We start from the raw sequence: 10,000 nt of genomic DNA, 5'->3' as shown, positions 1-10,000 counted from the left end.
ACAAGTTTTCTCTCAATGCGTACAAATCTCTCTATTAAATTAATCTCAAATCTCTTGCTTTCGGCACGTTGTCTGGCCGATGATGACGGAAAGTAAGTTTTGCATCAAACTCTTTCTCGTTTGTATTTCAAGGACGATTCTCTCTCTCTCTCTCTCTCTCTCTCGAGATCTCCCTCTTTCCTATTCTCTTTCGATGTCTCTCTCTCTCTCTTTCCTATTCTCTTTCGATGTCTCTCTCTCTTTCCTATTCTCTTTCGATGTCTCTCTCTTTTTCCTATTCTCTTTCAATGTCTCATTCTCTCTCTCTCTTTCGATGTCTCTTTCCTATTCTCTTTCGATGTCTCTCACATTCTCTCTTTCTCGGTGTCTCTCTCTATCCTATTCTTTTTCAATATCTCTCTCTCATTCCCACTCTCTCTTTTCTCTTTCGATGTCTCTCTCTCTCCTATTCTTTCTCTTTCTTTCTCTCTCTCTCATTCCCCCCCTCCTCTCTCTCTCTCCCTCTTTCTTTCTCTCTCTCTCCCTCTTTCTTTCTCTCTCTCTCCCTCTTTCTTTCTCTCTCTCTCCCTCGCCTCCTTCCCTCTCCCCTCCCCTCACCCTCACTAACCCTCTTCCGAAGCTGATATAGAGATAATGATAATAAACGAAGACAAACAGAGACACAAAAAGACAAACCATAAATAAACTAAATAGGCCTACACGGAGGTCGTAAGTAAAATGTTTATATAATCCTTCAAAAATTCATAAACATTTGCCAGACACATCCATCCCTTTCTATGTCCATATTTGCATCAATATCTTAGTCGTTAGGAATAACAAGCAAAATGATAGTAGGTAAAATAAAGCACTTATGATAATAAATAGGATATTATATTTATTATTACTATTATGGTTATCTTATTTAGGATGTTAATGATCGGAAAGGCAATTGATAATAAACATTATAGAGCAATAATAGTGATAATAATATCGATAACTTGGTGACATAATAAGAAATAATGATATTAATGATGATGGTGATATATAATGATAATGGTATTGATGATAATGATGAGGAGGAGGCTAATGATTATAATGATGATAATCATGATAAAAACGATAAATATAAATCATTACTGTATATGCAGATAATAAAAATAATAAAAAACACAGACTGATGGTTATTCAAGTAATATTAATATTAATAATTATAATAACAATAACAATAACGATGATGATAATGGTCATAACAATGATAATAATAATCATGATAAAAATTATTATCACTGTTGTCATTAGCACTATCATTACTAACGTAATCATTATCAATATCATAACAATTATAAGTAAAATAGTGATAATAATAACGACGACGCCGACAAAGATGATGGTGGCGGTGATGATGATGATGATGATAATAATAATATTTACAATTATCATCATTACTTTTAATATCATTAACATTATCGTCATAAGTATGATAATCGCCATCATTACAATTTTCATTATTATTAGTATAATTGTTTATTCAAAAACATTAATAATAACACTACTACTAATAATAATGATAATGATAATAAAACTAATAATGATGATGATGATGATAATAATAATAATTATAATAACAAGAACAATCATAATCATAATAGTGTTAATAATAATAATGTTAATGATAACATTAGGTAGCTTAACCGGAAATAAAAATGCAACGAAAAAGGGTTTTAAAAACAAAAGACAGAGGTATACATAAAAAGGATATATATAAAAACAAAAATCAAATTACAAAAATAATCAGACATATAATTATTAATACATAATTCATTTAATTACAAAATAGGAAAATATAATTACATTAGCAAAATGATCATTCTCAAATACACAACGAAGTTATATCAAATGTCATTAACATTAATATCTACATTTCATTGTGCAAATGATATTACAATAATGCAAAACTGTCAATGACAAGACTACTGATTTTGTAATTATGAAGCGTGATGTTTATAGAATATGTTATGCTTTGATTATCATTATCATTATTGTTGTTATCACCATCATCACCATTTGCTTTAATTACTATCATTATGATTATCAATATTTTTCATTATTACTATTATTAGCAATGTCATAATAATAATCATAATTATTATATTCATTGCTAACAATATATATTATTAATATTGTTATTAGCATTACTATTGATATTGTTTTAGTATTATCATTATCATCCATCATTTTTATTAATATCGTAATAATTATGATCATCATTACATTTATCATTATCAGTACCATCATTATCATAATTGATATTACTATTTCGTATTATCATGTAATTGCTGTCATTGCAATTATCTTTATCATAATCAACATCGTCATTAGCATTACCCTTTCCCTTATTACTGCTAATGATCATAATCATTACCATTATAATTAGCATCACCATTATAATAACGATGATTGTCATTAATAGATTAATACCATGATTATCATTATTACCATTATTATTATCATAATCATCATTATCATTATCATAATCAGATCATAATCATTGTCATAATTAGAATCATTATCACTGCCATTGTCATAATTATCATTACCATTATTATTATCATAATCATTATTATTATCATTATCATTTATCATATTACTGTTAGTATAATTGTCATTATAATTGTCATTTTCATTAATATCATTATCATTGTTTAATTACATTTCTTAAATCAGTATCATTATTAGAGTAGTATTGTTCTTATTATTCTAATTATCTTACTTACTACTATGATATTCATCATCTTCATTTTTATATTTCTTAAAATCATTATCATTATCATCAAAGACAAAGAAGAAAGCGAGTGGAAAAGAACAAGAAAAACGAAAAAAAAGTAAAAGAAAAAAGGAAGAACAAAACATTCTCCTGTTCTTAATATTAAGAACAGAAGAATAAGGAAGAAGAAAAGGCAAATGCCAAGAAGAAAAAAAAGTAATATAACAAAGAAAAGTACCGGTAACAAAGAAAAAAATAAGAAAAAATGGAAGGAAGGAGAGATCAAAACAAGAGACAGTAAAAAACAAGAGAACAAATAAATAATAAAAATAAATAACAAAAGCAGGGACAGAAAGGGATGGAGAAGACCAACAACAATAATAAGAATAAAGGAAAAATTGAAGAACCAAGAGACACCATTTCCGAAATTTATTCAACTGAATATATAACTGAATATATAACCAACAAGAACTTAAATATTACCTTCCCTCTTAGAACGGGGAAATAAAGAAAAAACGGAGAAATTCGCAGTGTGAAATGGTCTTCTTCTGCTACTGTTTCTACTACAACTACTACTACTACTATTACGACTACTACTACAATAATCCAGCTACTACTACATTTTCCACTATTACAATCAGTGCTATACTACCACCACTAACGTTTCTGTGATCACTACTACTACAATTACATTTACATTGTTCGTATTGCTGTAGGAAGAGTACCAGTAGTAGAAATGGTACTCTTCCTAAGACTATTTCTCATTCTACTTCTTTCACACCTATTACAAGTGCTATTGCTACTGATGCTAACACTACTATTACATTTATTCTTCGTTTTACTACTATTACTATTTATATTACTACTGTGGCTAATACCAATAATATCATCCTAACGCTGTTCTATTTTTTCCATTGCTAATATTACAATGATTAGACCTACTGCTTCCTCTACTGCTGCTTCTACTACCTACTGCTATTACTACTCTTACTATTACGACTGATTCCATTCTTCCTATCACTGACCGTTCTTCTATCAACATAATGGGCTACTTGTACTACCGCTTCTCTTCTTACAACGACTGTTCCTACTAAAAGGCTACTTTTTTATTATTACTACGTCCGTTCCCATTACAATTATCAATACTACTACTATTACAAGGACTCTACTTTTCCATTCATTACTATCGATGTTCCTACGGATATTATTGTTACTACTTATGATACCACCACTAACAGAAATACCATTGCTATTATTACTACTACTACTACCAACACCACAGTTAAAACTCCTATCATTACTAATACTACTACCACAATTAAAACAACCATTACCATTACTAATACAACTACTACTACTACTACCACCATTACCACTACCACTAATAAAAGTGCCACCGCCACAACTAAAACAACCATTACCACTACTAATACTACTACCACTACTATTACCACTACCACTGATAAAACTACCACTACCACAACTACCGTTCCAGCTACTACGACTCCTCCTACAACTCCGACAGCGACAATAGCCATGATTATTACTGACATCTCCCATGACTATTAATCATTGTGTGAATATCTTGATTACGGCCACTCTGACGTGCCGACGTCGGGTTCAAAATGGGCTCCACTTCTCCCTCTCTTATATTAATTGGTATAATCTCTTTATCTCTCTTTCTTTCTCCTCCCTTTTTTCTGTTTTATTTTTTTTTCTATTCTCATCTGGTTCATTTGGTGAGGTTAGGTTGCTTCTCTCTCTCTGTCTGCATCTGTCGTCTATTAGGTCTCTCTCTTTCTCTCCCTCATCCTTCTCCTTCACCCCCCCTTCTCTCTCTCTCTCTCTCTCTTCCTCTCCCACCGACTCTCTCTATTTCTCTCTCCATCTCTCTCTCTCTTTCTCACTTCCTCTCTCTCTCTTTTCTTTCTCTCTCCCTCCTCTTTCTCTCTCCCTCTCACTCTCTTTCTCTCTCCCTCCCATTCTCTCCTTCTCCCTCTCATTCTCTCTCTGTCTCCCTCCCCCCCCCCCTCTCTCTCTCTCTCCCATTCTATCTCTCGCTCTCGCTCTCTTTGTCCCAAACTCTCTTTCTCTCTCTCACTCTCTCTCTCTCCCACTCTCTTCCTGTCTCTCCTTTCTTCCACTCACCCCCCCCCTCTCTCTCTGCCGCTCCCTCCCACTAACCTCTCTCTCTCTCTCTCTCTCTCTCTTTTTCTCCCCACCCTCTCTTTCTCCCTCCCCCCTCTCTCTCTCGCTCTCTCTTTCTCCCTTCCTCTGTCGAACTCTCTCTCTCTCTCTCTCTCTTTCTTCCTCCCTCTCTCTCGCTCTCTCTTTCTACCTTCCTCTTTTTGTTTTTTTTTCTCTCTCTCTCCCTTCCTCTTCTTCCGGCCCTTCTTCTCTCTTCTCCCTCTCCTCACTCCCTCTCTCCCTTCTTCCTCTCCCTCTCTTTCTCTCCTCTCTCTCTCTCGCTCTCCCTCTCTCTCTTTCGCTCTCCCTCTCTCTTTCTTTCTTCCTCTCCGTTTCTCTCTCCCTCTCTCTCTCTTTCTCTCTCCCCCTCTCTCTCTTGCTCTCTCCCCCTCTCTCTCTTGCTCTCTCCCTCTCTCGCCCTCTCTTTCTCCCCCTCGCTCTCTCTCTCTCTCCCTCCCTCTCTTTTACTCTCGCTTGCTCACTTTCTCTCTCTTTCTCTCACCCCCTCTCTCTGTCTGTCTGTCTGTCTGTCTGTCTGTCTGTCTCTCTCTCTCTCTCTCTCTCTCTCTCTCTCTCTCTCTCTCTCTCTCTCTCTTCTTCTTCTTCTTCTTCCACCCCTTTCTTCCACCCTCCCTCCTCCCTCCCTCCTATTTCTCTTTTCTCTCTCTCTCTCTCTCTCTCTCTCTCTCTCTCTCTCTCTCTCTCTCTCTCTCTCTCTCTCTCTCTCTCTCTCCCCCTCCCCCCCCCTCTCTCTCTCTTTCGCTCTTCTTTCCTCTCTCTCTTTCGCTCTCCCTCTCTTTCCCTCTTTCTTTCTCCTCTCTCTTCCTTTCTCTCTCCCCCTCTCTCTTACTCTCTCCCTCTTTCTCCCCCTCGTTCTCTCTCTCTTCTCTTCCTCTCTCTTTTTACTCCTGCTCTCTTTCTCTCTCTCTCGCTCTTTTTCTCTCTCTCTCTCGCTCTCTCTTTCTACCTTCCTTTCTCTCTCTCTCTCTCTCTCTCTCTCTCTCTCTCTCTCTCTCTCTCTCTCTCTCTCTCTCTCTCTCTCTCTCTCTCTCTCTTCCCTCCTCTTCTTCCGCCCCTTTCTTCTCCCTCCCCCCTCCTATCTCTCCCCCCTCCCTCTCTCGCTCTCCCTCTCTCTCTCTTTCGCTCTCCCTCTCTCTCTTTCGCTTTCCCTCTCTCTTCTTTCTCCCTCTCTCTTACTCTCTCCCTCTCTTTCTCCCCCTCGCTCTCTCTCTCCCTCTCGCTCTCTTTCTCTCTCCCACTCTCTCTTCTACTCTCTTCATCTCTCTTTTACTCTCGCTTGCGCTCTTTCTCTCTCTCTCTCGCTCTTTTTCTCTCTCGCTCTCGCTTTTTCTCTCTCGCTCTCGCTCTTTCTCTCTCTCGCTCTCGTTCTTTCTCTTTCGCTCTCTCGGTCTCGCTCTTTCGCTCTTTCGCTCTCTCGCTCTCGCTCTTTCTCTCTCTCGCTCTCGCTCTTTCTCTCTCTCGCTCTCGCTCTTTCTCTCTCTTGCTCTCGCTCTTTCTCTTCATCGCTCTCTCTCTCTCTCTCTCTATCTCTTTCTATCGCTCTCGTTCTCTCTCTCTTTCTATCGCTCCCGGTCTCTCTTTCTCCCTCTCTACCTCGCGCTCTCCCTTTCTCCCTCTCTATCTCTCTTTATATCTCCCTCACTATCTCTTTCTCTCCCTCTCTATCTCTTACTCTCCCTCTCAATCTCTCTCCCTTCTTTTTTATATCTTTCTCTCCCTCTCCATCTCTTCCTCTCACTTTCTATCTTTCTCTCCCTTTCTATCTTTCTCTCCCTCTCTATCTCTATATAGTTTTCTCTCTCTCTCTCTCTTTTTCTTTCTCTCTCTCTCTCTTTCTTTCTTATCTCTTTCTCTCCCTCTCTCTCTCTAGTTCTCTCACTCTCTCTCTCTCTCTCTCTCTCTCTCTCTCTCTCTCTCTCTCTCTCTCTCTCTCACTCTCTCTCTCTCTCTTTCATGTTTTCCCTCTCTTTCACTCTTTCTTTTTTTCTTTCTCTCCCTCTCTCTCTCTCTCTCTTTTTTTTTCTTCATCTCTCTCTCTCTCTCTCTCTCTCTCTCTCTCTCTCTCTCTCTCTCTCTCTCTCTCTCTCTCTCACCCGGACACAAAAAAAGCAAATCTCGGGAACAGCGACACATTCAGACTAAAGATATTATCTCTTCAAGGTCTAAGGAGGACGAAGAGTAAGACAGAAAGAGAAGAGAGAGAGAAAAAAACAAGACAAAGAAAAGAGAAAAGAGAGAGGCTCAAGGAGAAAAAGGGAGGGGAAAGAAGAGAGAGGGAAAAGAAAGGAAGGAAGAAAGAGAGAGAGGGAAGAAGAGAAAAGGGAAAGAAAGGGAAAGAGAAGAGGAGAGAGAAGAGAAAGAAGAGAAAGAGAAGAAGAAGAAGAAGAGAAGAAAGAGAAGAAAGAAGAACAGACAGACAGACAGAAAGGGAGAGAGGGAGGGAGGAGGGAGGAGAGAAGGAGGAAGGGAGGAAGGAAGGAAGGAAGGAAGAGGGAGAAAGAGGAGGGAGGGAGAGAGAGAGAGGAAGAGAGAGAAGAGAGAAGGAAGAAAGAAGAGAAGAGAGAGAGAAGAGAAGAAAGAGAGAAGAGAGAAGAGAGAGAGGGAGGAGAGAGAGAGAGAGAGAGAGAGAGGGAGAAGAGAGGGAGAGAGAAGGAGGAAGAGGAGAGAGGAGGAAGAGAGAAGAGGAAGAAAGAGAGAGAAGGAGAGAGAGAGAGAGGAAGAGAGAGAGAGAGGAAGAAAGAGAGAGAAGAGAGAAGAAGGAGAGAAGAGAGAGAGGAGAGAGAGAAGAAGGAGAGAGAGAGAGGAGAGGAAGAGAGGAGAAAATTGAGAGAGAGAGGAGAGAGAGAAGAAGAAGGGGTGAGAGAGAGAGAGAGAGAGAGATTGAGAAGAGAAGAACAAAAAGAAGAAAGAGAGAGAAGAGAAGTGAGAGAGAGAGAAGAAGAGAAGAGAAGAAAGAGAGAGAGAGAGAGAGAGAGAGAGAAGAGAGAGAGAGAGAGAGAGGAGTGAGAGAGAAGAGAGAGAGAGAGAGAGAGAGAGAGAGAGAGAAGAGAGAGAAGAGAAGAGAGAAGAGAAAGAGGGGAGTCAACGCAACGCTTCGGTCCCAGTCAATAGCGATCGATATACGCTAGCCTGGCACCAAGGCAAGGCAAGCAGTCAAGCACTTCGTCGCTGCGTCACTGGCCAAAGAGCGCCAATTCGCAAGGCAGAAGCGCTCCGTCCCTCCAAGGCAGGAGCGGAACGGCAGGGCCCGCTGCTCTCCAAGCGCTGCGTGCAAGCTGTTCAAGCTGCTTGTGAACAAGTGCGTGTGCGTGAAAGTGTTCACGTGCGCACGCGCGCGTTGGCGTGAGCGCATGCCTACAAGCGCATTTTATTTGCGTGTATTTTTCACATAAATTCTCTGATTCCGCTGAAGAGGTGACGCTACCCCCCCCCTCACCCCCAGCCACTCAAGCGCCCCCGCCCCCACCCCGACCACAAGCACGTAAGCACGCCGCCGCGAGCAGGCAGGCAGCACGACCAGGAGCAGCACCAACACCATAAGCAGCACCATCGCCTCGTCAACCCACGAGCAGCAGCGTCAAAACCCATCAAGACCGGCCTGACACCACGGTTGGCAATGACACCTTTCTTTAAGAGGGGGAGGGGGGGTCACTTCCGGCCACTCCAGGCGCAGTGCTGGTACTACAGCAGCACCTTCGACAGCACTGGCTTTCCCGACGCGGCCACCGAATCGAACGCGGCCCAGCCAGTCGCCATAACCAATGCAGACCCACATACAACTCACAATCAGATTCATCACACTACCATCATGCCCTCAACAGGCATGAAAACCTCAATCAAATGACCCTGACAACACACACACACACACACACACACACACACACACACACACACACACACACACACACACACCACCACCACCACCACCACCACCACCACCACCACCACAACCAACAACACACACGCGCACGACCCAAGCGCTGCAACGCAAGCAGACCAAAAAGAATATTTCAAAAACGCCAGCAGCGCTCGCAAGCACTCCATAGCGAGGCCTTGTAACACACCACCACATCCAACAGCCAGCCACAAGCACACAGACACACCCAGCACCGCCCACACAGCTGGCCAACTCCCCACTGGTCAGGCGCCCTTCCATCCACAGCTATATAGATAGGTTTATAAGACCGTGTGCGTGCGTACGTGTTTTGGGCTTGGGGAAGCGATAGAGTAGAAAGAGAGAATGGGGGAGGGGGAGGGAGGAGAGAGAGAAGGTGGAGGAGGTGGTGGTGGAGGAGGGGGGAGGGGGCGAGCGAGAGGACGAAGAGAGTTCAGAAGAGAGGTTCACCAACGGTTGGGCTTCAGGTCTAGTTTTGTAAAAAGAGTTCATGGAGGTGGTCTCCTCATGGCCTCCTCCTCCTCCTACGTCTCCGTCTCCTTCTTCTTTTCCTCCTCCTCCTCCCCCCTCCGCCAATCTCTCTCTCTCTCTCTCTCTCTCTCTCTCTCTCTCTCTCTCTCTCTCTCTCTCTCTCTCTCTCTCTCTCTCTCTCTCTCTCTCTCTCTCTCTCTCTCTCTCTCTCTCATTTCGTGCCTGTTCAGAAGTCTCTATCCGTGTTCCTTCCCTCTCCCTTTCACCCTTTCTCCCTATCTCCGCCTTCCAATGCTTCATTCTTGAACCACATGCACCCAAGACCAGATCAGGAAAGCGTGTGAAGGAGACAGGCAGAACGGAGGCAAGGAGAGAGAGAGAGAGAGAGGGAGGGAGGGATGAGAAATGGTTGTCGTGTGGGTTACAAATCCAGGTAAAACTCGAGGGTTAGAATGGAGAAGGAATCAAAAACTAGTGGTATTTTTCGACTTACTCGTCATTGCTCCTGTCGACCAGTGTCTCCCGTCGCTTTCTTTCGCCTGAATGAGGGAAAAAAATACAAGTCTAGCTCTCCAGCCCGACATTCACACACTTCACTAGGTCATTTTTCATTCCACGAATATTGCACCTTATATAAATATGTATAGCTTTTCTTTCTCTTTCTCACTCGATCAAACAACACT

The 10,000-nt window shown here is 41.5% G+C and overlaps 1 protein-coding gene across 2 annotated transcripts in view; it reads right to left on the bottom strand.

The window, feature by feature from the left end:
- LOC113802743 (uncharacterized) overlaps positions 1–10,000 on the bottom strand; it is a 114,807-nt gene that overhangs the window by 104,709 nt on the left and 98 nt on the right. For both annotated transcript variants that reach the window (XM_070130589.1, XM_070130587.1), the window contains exon 1: positions 9,811–10,000. This exon is cut by the window's right edge and continues 98 nt beyond it. The gene's annotated coding sequence lies outside the window, so the exon portion shown is untranslated. The remainder of the gene's footprint in view (positions 1–9,810) is intronic.

This window comes from Penaeus vannamei, chromosome 15, assembly GCF_042767895.1.
Source record: "Penaeus vannamei isolate JL-2024 chromosome 15, ASM4276789v1, whole genome shotgun sequence".
In the NCBI taxonomy this organism is placed as follows: Eukaryota; Metazoa; Arthropoda; class Malacostraca; order Decapoda; family Penaeidae; genus Penaeus; species Penaeus vannamei.
This window is presented reverse-complemented; position numbering and strand designations above follow the sequence as displayed.